Here is an 18,764-nt window from a genome sequence, read left to right as displayed (position 1 = left end):
CATTGCGGGGAATGTACATGTAAGTTACAATTGCAAAATCGGATGAGGTTTGCCATTGCATTTTGCTTGGGATGTGGAGGTGCATTGTGGGTGGTGTAGTGCCATTGTGATGCATTTCAGGGGTAGGTGGCTGTGCACAGGAGGAGGGATGTGGGCCTGTTGGTGGGTTTGTGGGCATGCAGGGTGACTGGATTTAGTGATTGTGGCCTAGGTGGGGTAGTGGTCCTGGTGTTATTTGGAGGGGTGTGGTGGTGCATGCATTCAATGTGTGATGGATATGGGGTAATTGTGGATGACGTACCTGAGTCCATTCCTCCAGTGAGTCCAATGAGGCCCTCAGGGTGCAGAATGGCTAGTACCTTTTCCTCCCAGTCAGTTTAGTCGGGGGTATAGGTGGTGTTCCTCCCCCTGTCTTCTGTACCACAATGTTGTGCCTGGATTTCAAGGACCTCACCTTTCTCCGCTGGTCATTCTATCTCTTGCAGGTATCGTCCCTCATGCGTGGATGGTTTCCCACTGCGTTGACCTTGTTGACAATGGTCTGCCATAGCTCCATCCTGGCAATGGGTGTGTGCTGGACCTGTGCCCCGAATATTTGTGGCTCGACCTGGAGTATCTCGTCCACCATGGTCCTTAGCTCCCTTTCTGTGAAATGTGGGTGCTTGGGGGTGCCATGGTGTGTGTTGTTGGTGGTGTGTTGTGTGGATATTGGTGAGGGTGCTATTGTGTGGTTGGGTGTGTGAGTTGTGTGATGTGGTGTTCAGTGTCTGCCTGTAGTGTTGTCCGTCTGGCTTCTCCTATTGGCGATGCAAAGGATTGTGGGGTGTGTCTGTGAGTGTTTTATAGTATTGTGGATGTGTGTCAGGTGTGTGGGTTTCAAACTTACCAATGTGTGAATTTTTTACTGTTGGGTCCACTTGCTGGCAGTGGCGGTCTGTACCGTCAATGGTCGTTCAACATCCACTGACCGCCGCAGTGATCTGTGCATCATTATTTGGAGGGTGGGGGATTTGTGTGCTCGGCGGTGGTGGGGTAGGATGTGCAGCTTTTTCGCTGACAAGGCCCTGGCGGTGACTGGTGGTGGGAATATTTTTGGTGGAATCTGTTTTTTGCATCTTTATATGGTGGGTTTCTGTTCACCGCCAATGGCGGGATTCTGTTTGCCCTCGCCACGGCGGGAGACGGTGTTTACTGCCATGTTCATAATGACCCCCATAGTGTGGGCAACTAGTGGCCTAAAATAAATTTAGGACAGCTATAGCCTTCCAATTAAAATGTTTTTTTTTTAATATTTAGTTTGTGAATTTAATAAAATATGTCATAATTTGTTTATTTGTTTAATGAATGTTTGCTCCTGTAATCTTGTGTATTGCTTTTCGGTTCAAATCAGCAATATTACTAGGATGGGATCCTCTGATTACAATATTACCTCAGTGAGGGTGTCCCCAGGTTTCAATAATGATTCAGTAGGGGGTCCCCAGATTCCAGTAATAATTAAGTGGGGGTCCACAGAAGTCAAAAAGGTTGAGAACCACTGCTTTAGAAATTTGCTCCAGCAGCTGATTCATTCTAAGGTCACTAATCCAATTTAGTTTGAGCACCAAAATGTCATGAAAATTACAAGAGGTAACACCATCATCAATTACAAGAAAGGTGGGTAAGGCCCAGAAGGAAAAAAACACTTTAGGTCCCACAATTCTGTCATGGTGAAGAATCACAACCCACCTCATGAAAACCTGGAGGGTGGAAACCTGAGGAGGGCAAATCTCTTTGAGAAGGGAAAGTGCTTTGACTGACATCAGTAAGGGCACAGAAAGGGAGATCTCTTATGACCCAGAAATGCCCTCACTAGTGGGCCCTCTGAACGTGTGTTTAGTGTGTTTAATGTGGCACATTGGGGAGGTAATTCCCAGGAGCATAGATGAGAACATGCCCTAGTATCCCTTTGTTGAGCAGTAGACCCAGAAGATTAGTGATCCTCGAGAGTTCTAGTAAGTACTTCCAAAGTATCATAATGAATGGTCCTCATCCCAATGCTCTGTGGGATACGTGTGCCAACTGGACACTCTTAGGGAAAAGGGTGGTCCTCCAAGGTCTGCAGGGAAAGGTCTTTACTGTAAGGAATGTCTATAGAGTACATAGTCTCCTCATAGTGGAAGGGGATAGTTGTCCAGAGGAAAGTAGCTGTCTGCCCCTGTTTTCCCCACTCTTAAATACCTAGGAGGTTTGAGAGGCCTCAGAGTGCTTCTTTAGCCAGTGACTTGGTGACAGAAGAGGTTGTCCAATGAAGGGATGTCAAAGGTCATCTATTTTGCTCTCACAGTTTATGTTATGGAATCCTTGTGTGGGCCTATTGGTGACAAGCAAGAAAGGAACTTTATAACCTGAGATGACAGAAATGAGAGTGAAAAGAGGGAGTCTGAAACCTGAGATTATAGCCCTCCTCTCTTAGAAACTAAAAGACTGAAGGGACCCCAGGGGCAAGTGAATGACTACTTGCCAGCTCAATGGATAAAAATGAATCCTACCCCATGCACAGGATAGAGGCATTCACCTGCCAGCAGCTGCCTCATGGCCTTGTTCCTTGCACTGACAGCTGTCAGTGGTCTCTGCTGGCTGTAGGCTTATTGGGCAGATCTAGCCGTATGTAAGGGACTGAATGGGACACATGGTGGTCATTACAACCCTGGCGGTCGGTATTAAAGTGGCGGTAAAACCGCCAACAGGCCGGCGGAAAAAAAAAATGGAATCACGACCTTGGCGGAAACCGCCAACATAGACAGCCACTTTAACACTCCGACCGACACGGCGGTACAAACAAACACTGTGGTGGTAACCGCCAACAGACAGGCGGAACACAATGTACCACCCACTGTATTACAACAGGCCAATCCGCCACCTTTTCCGGGGCGGATTCACCGCGGACAAAAACACGGCGGAAACAGGACTTGGAAGGGAAAACGCTCACCTCTACACACCCCATGAGGAACCAGGACGCCATGGAACCCAAGCTCCAGATACTCTCAGCCTTTATCTTCCTGCTCCTCTACCAGGAACAACAAAGACCACAGTGAGAACTGCACCTACGACACAGGGGACGGGGGAGGGAAAAAAGAGTGACACACACACGCAACACGCAACACTCCCAACCCCACCCTCACCCTCACCCACAACAACACACACACAAGTACATGTAGATACATTACATTTACAACCCCCAACACCCCCTGGAAGAATGCAAGGACAAATGGAAATGAGTTGAACGTTTGTAATCTATTCAAATACAGTAATAAAAAATATATATATATAAATATTTACACTATAAACAAATATATACACCAAGAATACAAGTCCAAGGTATTCCACCATCATAGTCTGTGGACCACTGGGCCCAAAATGCATGGGCGAGGCCCACACTCAATACCTGATCAAAACGGAGAGAACACTGCTGGGGCATCCGGTAGAAATACAGGCACCTCAGGGGGAAGGGAAGGGGGAACCTCAGCCGGATGAGTGCACAACGCCAGATCCACGAGGGGGCTCCATGCCCACTGCTGTATCCTGGGGAGTGCAAAGCCACAGTCTCACAAGTCTTTCCAGTGGGTGGGTTGCCCACTGCTTTATCCTGGGAAGTGCAAAGCCACAGTCTCACAAGTCTTTCCAGTGGGTGGGTTGCCCACTGCTTTATCCTGGGGAGTGCAAAGCCACAGTCTCACAAGTCTTTCCAGTGGGTGGGTTGCCCACTGCTGCATCCCCGGGAGTGCAAAGCCACAGTCTCTCAAGTGGATGTGATACTCCCCTGGTTCTGGAGGAGGCTTTGTGCCCAGAGTGCTTCATCCTGCCAAGGACTGAGGTAGTGGATGCCTTTCTCCACTGGTTCTGGAGGGGGCTTTGCGGCCAGAGTGCTTCATCCTGCCAAGGACAGAGGTAGTGGATGTGATACTCCACTGGTTCTGGAGGGGGCTTGGTGCCCAGAGTGCTTCATCCTGCCAAGGACAGAGGTAGTGGATGTGATACTCCACTGGTTCTGGAGGGGGCTTTGTGCACAGAGTGCTTCATCCTGCCAAGGACTGAGGTAGTGGATGCCTTTCTCCACTGGTTCTGGAGGGGGCTTTGTGCCCAGAGTGCTTCATCCTGCCAGGGACAGAGGTAGTGGATGTGATACTCCACTGGTTCTGGAGGGGGCTTTGTGCCCAGAGTGCTTCATCCTGCCAAGGACAGAGGTAGTGGATGTGATACTCCACTGGTTCTGAAGGAGGATTTGTGCCCAGAGTGCTTCATCCTGCCAACGACTGAGGAAGTGGATGGGATACTCCTCTGGTTCTGGAGGGGGCATGTGCCCAGAGTGATTCATCCTGCTCGTGGCGGCCTCAGTAGCGTCGGAAGCTTTGGAGCTCATTGGCCTGCGGTGCTGGTGGCAGCGGTGTCCTGTTCAATGGTTCTGGTGGCGGCGGTGTCCTTTTCAGTGGTGCTGGTGGCGGCGGTGTCCTGTTCAGCTGTGCTGGTGGCGGTGGTGTCCTGTTCAGCGGTGCTTGTGGCGGCGGTGTCCTTGACAGTGGTGCTGGTGGTGGCGGTGTCCTTGGCAGCAGTGCTTGTGGCGGTCGTGTCCTTGGCAGCGGTGCTGGTGGCGGCGGTGTCCTTGGCAGTGGTGATGGTGGCGGCGGTGTCCTTGGCAGCGGTGCTTGTGGTGGCAGTGTCCTTGGCAGCGGTGCTTGTGGCGACGGTGTCCTTGGCAGTGGTGCTGGTGGCATCGGTGTCCTTGGCAGCGGTGCTTGTGGCGGCGGTGTCCTTGGCAGGGGTGCTGGTGGCGGCGGTGTCCTGTTCAGCGGTGCTGGTGGCGGCGGTGTCCTTGGCAACGGTGCTGGTGGCGGCGGTGTCCTTGGCAGCGGTGCTTGTGGTGGCGGTGTCCTTGGCAGTGGTGCTGGTGGCGACGGTGTCCTTGGCAGCGGTGCTTGTGGTGGTGGTGTCCTTGGCAGTGGTGCTGGTGGCGACGGTGTCCTTGGCAGCGGTGCTTGTGGCGGTCTTGTCCGCCGTGTAGGTTTTCGCCAACTTGCCTGTTTTTGCTGTGCCCCTTCCCCACCTTGGATGGTGGCGCAGCTGTCTTCCCACTCCCAACTGTACCCCTGGGAGAGGCTTTGGTGGTAGATGTTTTGCCTCTCTCCCGCCGGGCACTGGCCAACATTTTGTGCTTTTGAGGTGGGGGACTGTCCGTGGTCTGGCTCCTTGGCACACTGGCTGCCCGGCTGTTTGGTGCACTCCAGAAGCCGGTGACTACAGATGTTGTGGCTGAGGTGCTGGGTTGGGACCTGGAAAGGCAAGCCCTAGGAGAGTGAAGGGGTGCGGGAGGTGAGGGGAAGAGGTCAAGGTTGGACAGGAAATGTTTTTTGGACACACTGGGATGGGTAGATGGGGGGGTTTGGGAGTGGAGGAAGAGGTAGTGGTTGTAGGAGGTGTACGTTTGCTGACTTTGGGTGAAGGTGCATGGGCTGGAGGCTGTCGTGAGGTGGATGGCTGTTGGGTGGGTGTGTGGCTGCATTTGTGTACCTTGCGAGGTAGGCTCACAGACACATTGGGAGAGGACACAAGGGATGTGTGAATGGTAGTGGGGGTGGTGACTGCACGTGAGCGGGGTTTGGTGGTGGGTGTGCTGGTGATGGAGGTAGTGGCTGAAGATGTAGTGCATGCAGGTGTGAGTGGAGACGAGACTGGGAGGGAGAAGGGAGACGAGGAGGAGGGGACACAGTGGAGGCAGTGGATGTTGGTATGTCTGCATGTGTATGATGCTTGCGTGAGTGCCTGTGGAATGTGTGGTGCTTATGTTTGCCTGAGCTTCCCTTGTGTGTTGACGTGTGTGCATGCTGGTCTGATGGTGTGCTTGGGATAGGCTGAGGTACAGGGGTTTGGGTTGGGGTGGAGGAAGTTGGAGGGGGGAGGCTAGAGACAGGGACAATGGCTGCCATCAGTGCTGAGGCCAGAGTCTGAAAAGCTTGCTGTTGGGCTGCCTGACCAGAATGAATGTCCTCCAGGTATGCATTGGTCTGTTGCAACTGCCTCTCTACACCCTGGAAGGCATTCCAAATGAGTGAGGGACCTGAGGAGGTCAATGGCCTCCTCACTGAGGGCAGCAGGGCTGACTGGGGCAGGGGCTGAGGTGCCTGGGGCGAAGGAGATGCCCACCCTCCTGAGTGAGCGGCCACGGGGCACATGCTGAGGGGATGCTGGGAGGGCGGTGCTGGTAGGGGGGGTGGCGGCTGTACCTGTTGATGCGGTGGGCACAGAGGACCCGCCACCGCAAGGGAGCTCCCATCAGAGGAGGAGTCCGTGTCGCTGGTCTCAGCAGTGGAGCTCCCCTCGCCCTCCGTCCCACTGGTGGCTTTTGACTCCATTGTGTCGCCTTCTGGGGCCATGTGGGATGCAGCTCCCTCCTGCTCCGCTGGCACTGCTCCTCCGCCTGATGATGCTAATGCACACAAGAACACGAAGACCACAAAAAGGGGGGGGAAGACAGAAGAAAGACATGTTGAGTGCATCCAATACCGCTACCGTTGGTGGACACTACAGACACAGAAGCCCCCTGCACTATGCCGTGCACTTAGAGTTCCCTAATTAATCACAGGGACATGGGTTACAAGGCCTATGCCCATTTGCTGCACACATGGAAGTCACAGGAGCCTGACTAGGTGTAGTTGCCTCTGAACACAGGTGGGGTGGGGTGCCACAGGGCCTGCCTTAAGAAGGGACTTTACCCACTAAACTCGCCCTGGCCTAGGGGAACCCACAGCCCACCTCCCCCACCCAGACACCTACAATGCGTGCTGAATCAGCAGAATGAGAGTGTACTCACTCCCTTGTGGCTGCTGTGATACCCTCAAGCGCCCATTGAACTCTGGATACGCCACTGCCAGGATCCCGAACATCAGGGGGGTTATGGTGCGACGGGCACCCCTCCCACGTTGGGAAGCCATCCCCAGCTGGGCCTCCGCCGTGTTGTTGCTCCAGCGGCGAATGTCCTCCCATCTTTTCCGGCAGTGGGTGCTCCGTCTGTGGTGGACCCCCAGGGTCCGGACTTCCTTGGCGATGGCACGCCACAATATCCTTCGTCTGGTGGGCTCTGACCTATACGAATAGTACAGGGGAAAAGGAGAAGATATAACCATCCGCACCGTTACAGTCATTGGCCCGCATCCCTACCCTTGCAATGACGTACATGCACTCACCGTCATATCATGCACGCCTCATTCTTCCCCCTATCTTTCATCAACACCACTCCACACAGGCATTGCCCATTCGGCATGCTCACAGTGTACTTACCTGTTTGTCTGGAGGACCGTAGAGTAGCGTGTGCTGGGGGAGGACCCCATCCACTAGTTTCTCCAGCTCCTCCGTGCTGAAGGCAGGGGCCCTTTCCCCAGACACATGAGCCATTGTCTCTTCCAGACTGAGGTCACGGCAGCACTTGCAGTGTAGGTCCTCTCCTGTCGAAGACCAGGTATCAAGTGATTGAACAGAGAGAAAATGGCGGTCACGTCCACGGCGGTGCATACCGTCACCGCCGGCGTGCTTCATCATTGGCTCCCGGGACCCATAGGGTCCAATGATAACCAATGCAGGATTCTGCTGCGGTCTTCGACCGCCTACCGCGACGGTGTACAACGCCAGCGCAGTTACCTCATATCCCCTTGTCCCACATTACAGGTCAGACAGCCGCAATTTCAGGGGGCCACATGGCATTAATTCTGACTGCGTCACACATATCTAGGCCTTGCTTAAACACTAATGCAGCCATATATCAATTTTCGAACATTTTGCTATAAAGTTGTGTTTACGTACCTCAGTGTTGGTTGACTCCCTGCTCGCTGTTCTCCTCCATAGGGCACGTCCGCTTGGGCAGGTGAGGAGATGGCGGCATCCTCCGGTGTACAAACCGCTAGTGGACCTGTCGACAATGGAGGAGCGACATGTAATTGTCACATACAGACTTGATCATACCGCAACCCTGGAAGTGTGTGCCCAGTTGGAGCCAGACCTGATGTCAGCTACCCGGCATCCTACAGGAATCCCCCTCTAGTGCACGTCCTGTCAGTACTCCATTTCCTAGCAAGTGGGTCTTTTCAAACAGTGGCCATTGCATCAGGGATGTCCCAGCCTATGTTCTCCAACGTGTTGTCCAGAGTGTTGTCTGCCCTGCTGAAACACATGCGTAGCTAAATCGTTTTCCCTCAGGTGGAGGATTTGCCTACAGTGAAAGGTGACTTCTATGCCCTGGGACATATCCCCAACATCATAGGTGCCACTGATGGGACACATGTGGCCTTGCCCCCCCCCCCCCCACAGGATTGAACTGGTGTACAGAAACTGGAAGAGTTACCATTCTATGAATGTGCAGATGGTGTGTTTGGCCGAGCAGTACAACTCCCATGTAAATGCCAAGTTTCCTGGCTCAGTGCATGACGCTTACATTCTGCGGAATAGCAGCATCCCTTATGTGATGGGGCAACTCCAGATGCACCGTGTGTGGCCATTAGGTGAGGACATTGACCCAATACAGTGTGACTAGGTGTCTGGGGATGTCCCTAAGAGTTAGTGTGTGTCTAACAGTTGTCCCTCGCAATTTGCAGGTGACTGGTTACCCCAACATGTCATGGCTACTGACCCCAGTGAGTAATCCCAGGACAAGGGCAGAGGAACGCTACAATGAGGCCCATGGGCGAACTAGGAGTATAATATAGAGGACCTTCGGCCTCCTGAAGGCCAGGTTCCGGTGCCTCCATATGACAGGTGGTTCCCTATTCTACTCACCAAAGAAGGTGTGCCAGATCATCGTGGCCTGCTGTATGCTTCATAACTTGGCTTTGCGACAACAGGTGCCTTTTGTGCAGGAGGATGGTCCAGATGGAAGTGTTGTGACAGCTGCGGAGCCTGTGGACAGTGAAGACAAGGAAGCAGAAGAAGAGGACATAGACAACAGGAACACAGTGATCCAGCAATACTTCCAGTGAGACACAGGTAAGAAGACAACACTGCCTGCTAAATCTGATTTAATTGTTCTACCTCTCATCTGCCTGTCATTTTCACCCAGTGTATGGACACTGAGTTGTCACTTTCCCTTTCGATTTCACAGATGTGGGTCCCACTGTGTGACCTCTGCTTTGTTTCCGCATGGACTAGAGCTGTGTGACATAGGTATGTTTACATTACATTGGATATATCATTTTTCCACAGTTATTGCAAATACACATTTTCAAAAGCACGGACTGACTCCAGATTGTTTTGTGATTTAAGGGTGTATATTTAAGTGCTAAATAGTGGAGGGGGTTGTAAAATGGTCAGGGGTGATGGTGGAGGAATGTCCATGGCAGAGTCCAGTCTATTAGTCTCACAGGTGCATTGTCCAAAGGGGCATAGGAAGTGGAGCTAGGGCAGTTTAAGTATGGACAGGGTGACAAAGTGGGACAGAAGGATGACAATCAGTGTAGTCTTGTTTCTTGGCGGGGGTCTTGGCATTGTTCTCTGTCTTTGTCCTGGATCTCAGGGACCGCTTGCGGGGTGGTTCTCCATCTGTGGGGGGTGGGGTGCTGGTGTTGTGGTCGTGTGGCGGTGCCTCCTGTCCACTAGCGCCGGAGGAGGTGGTGGGCAGTTCATCGTCCAGGCTAGTGTCATGGGCCTCTTGTTGTGCCACAGTGTCCCTCCCTGGTGTTGACGAGTTCCTTCAGCACCCCTACAATGGTGCCCAGGGTGGAATTGAGGGATTTGAATTCCTCCCTAAACCCCAAATACTGTTCTTCCTGCAGCCGCTGGGTCTCCTGAAACTTGGCCAGTACCATTGCCATCGTCTCCTGGGAATGGTGGTAGGCTCCCATTATGTTGGAGAGGGCCTCAAGGAGAGTGGGCTCCCTGGGCCTGTCCTCCCCCTGTCGCACTGCAGCCCTCCCTGTTCCCCTGTGTTCCTGGGCCTCTGTCCCCTGAACCGTGCGCTCACTACCACTGCCCCCAGGTCCCTGGTGTTGTTGGGGTGGTGGGTTAGCCTGGGTTCACTGTAGTGGTGAACACACAGCTGCTTGACATGTCCTGGGGACAGAGGTATGGGCCCGGTGGGTGGGTGTTGTGCTGGTGTGTTCAGAGGGGGGAAGCTCTGTAGTGGCCTGTGCCGGTGTGAGGGGAACCGACTGTCCCGAGGTCCCAGATGGGCCAGGCTGGTCATCTTGATCCAGTTGGACAGAGCTGCTGTCATCACTGTGGGCCTCATGTTGTTAGCTCTGTGGGAGGAGGTGGGGGGCCGCCGCCAGTCCTCTGAACCGCTATCTGGTGTCTTGAGACCACGGAACTCACCTTCCCCCGTAGGTCGATCCACCTCATCCTGATGTCATCCCTAGTTCTTGGGTGCTGTCCCACTGCGTTGACCCTGTCCACGATTCTGCGCCATAGCTCCGTCTTCCTAGCTATGGTGGTGTGCTGCGCCTGTGATCCGAATAGCTGTGGCTCTACCCAGATGATTTCCTCCACCATGACCCTGACCTCCTCCTCAGAAAACCTGGGGTGTCTTTGCGGTGCCATGGGGTGGTGTGGGTGATGTGTGGGGTGGTGTGTGTGTTGTGATGTGTGCGGTGATAGAGGTGTGTTGTGTGAGGTGCGTGGATGTTGTGTGAGTGATGGTGTTGAGTGCCTATGGATGCTAGTGTTGCTTCTGGTGGTGTCTCTCTCTGGCCTTCTGTCGCAATTGTTGTCGTAGGGGTTTGTGGGTGATGTGGGTTTGTGCTTTATATTGTATTGGGTGTGTGGGAGTGGTGTGTGTATGTGTATCAGGTGCGTGTATTTGGAATTGTCCAATGTGGTAGTGTTTTGTAAATGTGTGTGTATTTTGAGCGTGGCGGTGTGTACCACCAATGGAATATCGCGGTTCAAAGACCGCCGCGAGGATTCGTGGGTCATGATAGTGTGGGCGTATTCCTGTTGGCGTGACGGTGGAGGTTTTGTTATCATCAGTTTATCACTGACCTTTGGTGTGGCGGACTTGTGTGGGTGTCTAGATTTTGGCGGATTCCGAGCTGTGGGTCATAATAGCTGTGGCGGAATTTCGCGGCCGCGGCGGTGTGTTGGCGGTCTTCTGCACGGCAGTAAGCGGATTTTACCACCAATGTTGTAATGACCCCCATAATCTTGTTGGCCATGGTGGTACTGTTCACAAATAGAGATCGATCTATGAGTAGACTACAGGTAGTCTTCAGAGAGGTGGAGCTTGGAGGGGAGGAGAAGGGTTTCCTATGGACAGGGTTAGTGACCATGGCAGATGCTCAGAGAAGGGTATTAGTAGGTTTAGAATAGCACAGAACAGAGAAGAGCCACTGGATAAGTTGAATAACCTGAGCAAAAGAGCTCCATCAAGGGAATGATTAGTCTCCTTTAGCTCTTGACTGGAGTGGTTTGTGAATCCAATCCTTCATTTTACATGGACACCCCCAAATGTTTTGTTTTTTCTGGGCACAATGTTTGCAGGCTGCAGACCTCTGCCACATTTCACCCAATAAACAAGAGTGAAGTCCATGTGCTCCACTTTTACACATGGTTAAATTGGCTTTTCACTGGATGCCATAGTTAGCTTGCCTACAAATACCTATTATATGTTGTAGAAAATGCACTCAGGGCCTGAAAGTTAAATGCTACCTGAGGACTGCAACACCTATTGTGCCAGGAGCGGAGTAGGTCTGAAAAATATGAATTTTTGCCTACCTGTGTAGCCTAGTTGCAGCATTCTACAATTTGCTGTTAAATCTGTTAAAACAAGTAGGAAACCTGGCTTTTAAATGTTAATACGTTAACCCTTAAATACAATGTGTTCTTCACAAGGTGGGGTGATTAAAAGAGCAAAATGAAGAACAAGCTTGTCTGAATCATTTTAATATTCAAAAAAATAATTTAAACAATACAAATGTTCTAATTGTGGTATCGCATTGTTATACAATTAAATGCAAAATAAGGCAAGAAAGTCCGTTCTCAATTACGATTCTTAATCTAAAGTTGCATTGTAAATGGCATGATGTCAAACCATTAGCACGAAGCATGGGCATAAAAACAAGGCATAAAGTAAAGACTGCTGGCATTCCGTATCCTGTGAAGAACACTATACTCGACAAAGTCAAACGAGGGGACGATAAATCCTCTTTGCAGATGGAAAGCTGGACCTAAAAACATGGCATCACCAGAAATTGTCTGTTTAAAACCCCACACAACGAATACAGAAGCAATACTCATAAAGCTAATGTTTTAAGCAGAAACAATCAAACCCGATGATACCGTCTGATGCTTATTGTTGTTTATATTGAACATGACCCCCGAACACCAGGCACACTGCCCTACTAGAACGACCTTCTAGCATCATACTGTGATTCAAGTTACATGGAAACTGTGCACAGCGTCTGTTATTTCACAGAATCATATCTATTTGAAAGACAGATTAGCACAGGGGGCTGCTTTATTCTCTCTTCCCCATCACAACTACATTTCGAAAACTGCTTGTTTCAAACCACCAATTTACCTTTTACTAATGGGCCTGCACTGTGAACAGTACATGGGTGCACTGTCTCGGGTCCACTTTAGTTTGTGACGTCTTATGTGTAGTACTGCCCTTGGTTCCTAAACTCAAAGCAATATGAGAAAATGCTGAGTGGTATTCTAAACATTCCTGCCACAGCAATATGTGTGGTGTCCTTCACAGCAGGTCATGATTCATTTATTTGTTAATGAATTTTGTAATTCGCTACACATCAGCTTGCCTATTTCAGGGAACGCCCGGAGAAAGCATACAGACAAAAGATAGGAAAGGGACAAATAGAGCGCATTCTTTAGTTCCTCCAGTTGATGAAGCAGATGCCTTGTCGAAAGGTTATCTGAATAACTCAACTTTTAAGTTTCCTTAATTGAGGATAGCTGGATACAGATAGGGGGTAAGAGTGTTCCAGAGTCCCTGGCCTTCAACCCAAATGATCTGATTGTATGCTTTAGTCTTTTGAGGAAGCAAACCTGATAAAAAAACGTTGCTATTTTAATGTGAATCCTAAACAAATATGAGCACAGTGAACAATAGGTTAACAAAAATATAATGTGATGAATTACTAAAATATGGAGGAGAAGCAATTTATTGCATTATTCTACCTTGTTTTTAAACCAGTTAGATCTGCACAGATTAATGCTGAATGTGTGCATTTTCCATAATCTTGTTTTGCTTTGCGGAATCGGTTAAAAAATGTACAGTATCTACATGAGGTACCCTAACAAGTGGGCTACCTGTCATCAATCCTCAGATTACATAAAAGACATGGGCTGCAGAGCATGATCAATGCCAACAACTAAAGAACTGCTTTACCACTAATCACTCTAGGGGGTTTATACATGAAATGTTTGCATTAAAAGAAAACATTAACTCATAGACACTCTAATACTATTTGTACAGAGAAATTATGTTTGTTCACATATGCAATGTTCTTTTTAATTCGTTCCCATGTGAACATTTTTTTTAGTTTGTGTTCATCCTGGAATTCAGGAGACACCTGAAGTTTTCAGGCTAGTCCCTCTACCTTAACTAGTTACAGATTGTGTAAGTGTGAAGGGTGCAGAGAGAAGCTTGTACTGTGAGGAACCTTGAGATTTAATTAAGTATGTAATTGAATCATTTTGTATTATCCTGATTGAACAGTCTTTTGAGAACTGAGTTTAGGTGTACAAAATGTTCTTGTTTTGGTCTTTAGATGAGAACATATATAATCAGAGCATTAACTGTTCAGAGCAGAATAGAGGGGAGCAGAGTTTGAGAGTTTTAGATATTAGAGAGAGGACTGACCTTTCCTTTCCTGATGGATCATCGTTTGATTTATAAGATTTTGATTAAGTTTGCCTTGTATATTATTTGCAGCATACACATTTTGATTATTAATTGATGCAAATCCAATTTTCCAATTTCATCAAATGTTCCAACTTTTGCAGTTGTTTTCTACAGAAAAAAACAAAAACCTTTTTCTACAGAATACAATTTTTATGGCATTTTTGCAGTTTTTCCCTCGTATTGTAACGTTTACCAGAGATTTTTTCACATTATTTTTGTTGAAAAGTTGATTTTGTCCATAAAAGTATGCAAAATGTTAAGAATATAAAAACATAGTTGAAGACGAGAATATTTTCAAATTCCATACACTGCTAATGAATGTAAGGGTACTCGTGAATTAGGAATTAGCACATTCTCTAGTAAAAGACTTGAATTACATTTCCGTTATTCCACCATGACAGTAACTTTTCAATTATATCTGATTATATTGTGTACATCGTTTTGCATTACCCTCTATAGACAATGAAATCTGTAAAAGCTATGCATGAAAATCCCTGGTGAATGTATGTCACATTGTTTTTTTTTTAATAAATGTATTTATTGGTATTTTTGTCTTTTGTTATTTAATTTGGTTTCACCACTACAGCAAAATAAGAAGTATAACAATTAGTGCATATCGATAATTCAATGAAGGGACGGTCTCACAGTTATTGTCATGGCGGCATGTTCACAACAACAAGAAATAAAAAAGGAGAACGGCAATACATACATCCAAGGTCACACTGTCAACCGAGCAGGGCCCCTTGCACTTCAAGGCACTCCGATGGCCAGGCGGCCCATTGGCCAACATGGAAAGGGACCACATAGTAACATTGTAAGTCATCATAAATCACAGTGCCAAAAATACAGCAGCGCCCCACATCACTCCCCTTCACTAGGGCCTTCAGTGGAATCACGTTCATCTTCCTCTTTAAAATTATGTAGAAGAGACCCCCACTACATGATTGCCTTCGAGGCCCCCCTGTTCCTGCGGGCAATACTTATATGCACCTCTTTCGCTACTCCCCATTCAAGGACATCCCTCTGCCATAAGGACACTAGAGGAACCCGGGTGCTCGTCCAACAAATGGCCACTCTTCTCTTGGCCAGCATCAATGCCAGCTGGGACATCATGTGATGTATCTGTCATTTCCTGGGTCTTGACACCACTCCCAGAAGGCAGGCCAGCGGGTCAAGGGTATCTCAAAGCCAGTTGCATCTGCTATCTTTGACACTATAGCGTTCCAGTATCTCTGAACCCCAGCACAGGTCTAGGCCAGATGCAAAAAACTAGCACCCAGCTCCCCACACCTCATACACCGCACATCCTTTTCTGGAGTTATTCTATATAGACGTCCAGGGGTCACATAGGTACGATGTAATGAAATAAAATGGAGCAATTTAAATCTATGATTACAGGGCACTTTCTTCATCAGCATACACGCTTGCTCCCAATTGGCATCTGTTACCGGCTCCCCCAGCTCCCTGGCATCTCGTGGAACACAGTAGTGTAACAACTTATCACCTATGACAGCCTTATAGAATAATGAAATGAGGTGCCCCCCCCCCCCCCCCCATCGTAGCAGACCGCCCAACACTCTAGATGGCTGCAGGGCAGCTGGAAATCCAGCCCAAACCTTCCGCACTACACTTTCCAGTTCGGCATACTGTGGAAACTGTCCCGGCCCTACCTCAAAGGTTTCCTGAGCCTCTGGGAACTCAATAAACATTTTCCTGGGGTACAGGTCTCCACTGGTCTGGCAACCTCCGGCTCTCCAACAGTCCATAGACATGTCTGCACTAACAACCCTGAATGGGGCGAGGTCCCAAATGCGCAGGTCTCTGTCGAATGGTGCCATACATAACACTTTACCACCTAATGGCTCCTAGATTGCTGCGGTCTGCTTCACCAAATAGGGAATTTTGTCCTTAGATCACCCTCCCTACATCAATACTTACGCCAGTGTATCACCACTCAACGTACCTAGGAACAGCCTCTTCACTCACTTGCCTGACTCCGTCAGCCATTGCACACCATGTTGTAAATTGGCCGCATAAAAGTAGTATTGCGCATCGGGTATGCCAAGACTTCCATCTTCCAAAGTGCGTTTAAGAACTGATAAGCCCACTCTACTTCGGCGTCCAGCCCAGACCAGAGAGATAAGCAAACTGTTTAACTTTCAAAAAAAGGGGGAGCGGAGTGGAATCATGGCATTCTGAACCAGATAAAGACAACGTGGGGGAAAAACCATCTTCGCCACAGCTGCCTTGGCCTACCATGGACAAGGGGAGTCAACTCCCAAATGCCACAGACCCTCCAAGGTTTGTCATAACTCTGTCTTCATTGAAGTGTTTATATATGTTCTCTGTATGAGCCACCCATATACCCAGGTATCTAAAGCCTTCTGTTTCCCAGTGGAGGTTGAGCTCAGGCAATCAATCAACAGTAACCCTCACAAGGCTACCCAATGGAAACAAGAACGACTTCCCAAGATTGACCCAGAGGCCCGAAACTGCGCCAAAGGTCTTTAGGAGCCCCTTCAAGACGACACCGTCTGGACAGATGTATGGACATATACCAATGCATCATCTACCTACAGAGAGTGACATGTGTGTAGACACCAATCCCAATCCCCCACTGCTCCATCTCCATTTGCAGGAGGATTGCCAAGGGCTCAATGACAAGGATGAACAGCAGCTGTGAGAGGGGGTAGCCCTGCCTGGTAACCCCCACTTACCGTTCCCCCGAAAGGTCTCTCCTGATTCAAACACAAACCCAAGAACTGGTATTCAAGATGTGCACACAGACACAAAAGACAGGACCAAATCGCATTGCCCGCAGCACAGCCATAAGGTACCGCCACTCCACTGTATCAAACGCCTTTTCCAAGTCGATTGATACTAAAGACAATTCAGAGACACGGTCCATTGTTTCGTGCAATACATGTGTGAGTCTCCAGAGATTTGGGGCCAGATGTAGCAAGAAACCAAATTGCGACTTGCAATTTGCGAGTTCGTGCGACTCGCAAATTGCAACTCTCAATTTGGTATGCAGAAAGGTGTCTCAGACACCTTCTGCAACTCGCAATGGGGTCGCAAAGACCCACCTCATTAATATTAATGAGGTGGGTCGCATTTTGCGACCCCATTGCGAGTATGGGCACTCACGGGGATGGTGGCCTGCTGGAGTCAGCAGACCACCATGTCCGTGACTGCTTTTTAATAAAGCAGTTTTTTTTTTCCCATCTGCAGCCCGTTTTCCTTAAAGGAAAACGAGCTGCACTTGGAAAAAAAACCGAAACCTTTAGTTTCGGTTTTTTTCAGGGCAGGCAGTGGTCCATTGGACCACTGCCTGCCCTGAAAAAATATTTTTGTTTCCAATCACAGAGGGGAAGGGGTCCCATGGGGACCCCTTCCCGTTTGCGATTGGGTTACCATCCACTTCAAGTGGATGGTAACTGCGATTCCATTTGCGACCGCTTTCGCGGTCGCAAATGGAATTGAATCGCATTGCGAGTCGCAAATAGGAAGGGAACACCCCTTCCTATTTGCGAGTCGGAAATGCATTTTGCGAGTCGGATCCGACTCGCAAAATGCATTTCTGCATAGCAAAGAGGCTTTTGTGCCTCGCAAACAGCGTTTTTCGCTGTTTGCGAGGCGCAAACCCTTTGCTACATCTGGCCCTAAGAGTGGTCCTGCATGCCGGCATAAAGCCACAGTGGTCCTCATGTACCAGTGTGTGGACCACTGTCAACAACCTTGATGCCAATACTTTGCATATTATTTTAATATTAGTACCAAGCATTGTGACAAGCCTGTATGATGATGGGTATGTAGCATCTCTCCCAGATACGGGCAACAGGTAAATAATACCTTCCCTCATTGTGCGTGGCAGAATCCCGCTGTCCCGAGCCTCACAAAGGACCTCTAATAATTTCCCTCTCAGAGTGACAGAATAGGCTTGATAAAACTCTGCAGGAAAGCCATTTCTTCCCGAAGCATTAGAACTGCTGAGGGCCTGGATAGCTACTCCCAACTCCTCTATGTCTGTCTCACTCTCCAGTTCCTGCATAAGCCTGGGGGCAGTCTGGGCAACCCTACTCCATCTAGCTATTCCTCAATCTGCCCCCATGGGCCCACTGCTCTGGCACTATATACTCCACGGAGATGCCCCACGAATACCCCCAGGACATCTTGACAATTAGTCACAAGATCCCCTTCAGATGTATGGACTTGCAGTATGGGAGAGAGTCCCTGCTCCCATTGTAGTATCCATGCCAGGAGTTTCCCCGATTCGTCCCCCTCCCTATGGAGTCACTGGCAATACGCTCTAAGCGTGCACCTATCTAGTGAGTCCCAAATCGACTGCATTTCCCTCTGCACCTGAAGCAACTCCTGTCGAACCTCCTGTGATTTCTCACAGAGCCCTGCAGAATTGCTAATCGGCATTTCTTTGCCCCCAAGATAGCCTCCAGGTGATGCAGCACACCTTATATTGCACTCATACAAGCCTCATGCATGGCAGCCTTAAGGGCCTCCCAGCCTGGTGGCAGCAGAGCTCCAATTAGCCTCCAGATAATTTTTAAGGGTACTCGCTAGAGCATCTCGACACACTGGGTCCATGAACAACTCAGGGGGCATGCGCCAGCTGCGCACACGTTGCATAGGCAGACCCCATTGCAACCCCAATACCACCGGAGCATGATCAGAGAGGAGCCCCCCAAATGTGTCACCTCCACCAAGGACTGCATATCAATGCCATCCACTAATATGTGATCCAAACGATGTGTCAGTAAATGGCATGCATATTTGTGACCCTCCGGGTGCAGATCCTGCCAGCTATCCCTGAACCCGAGATCATGCATAACTACCATGTATGAGGCCAACATTAGTGGTTTGGTGCCCAGTT

The sequence above is a fragment of the Pleurodeles waltl genome, chromosome 5, assembly GCF_031143425.1.
Source record: "Pleurodeles waltl isolate 20211129_DDA chromosome 5, aPleWal1.hap1.20221129, whole genome shotgun sequence".
NCBI lineage: Eukaryota > Metazoa > Chordata > Amphibia > Caudata > Salamandridae > Pleurodeles > Pleurodeles waltl.
The sequence above is the reverse complement of the archived record's forward strand: the minus strand, read 5'-3'. Positions refer to the sequence as shown.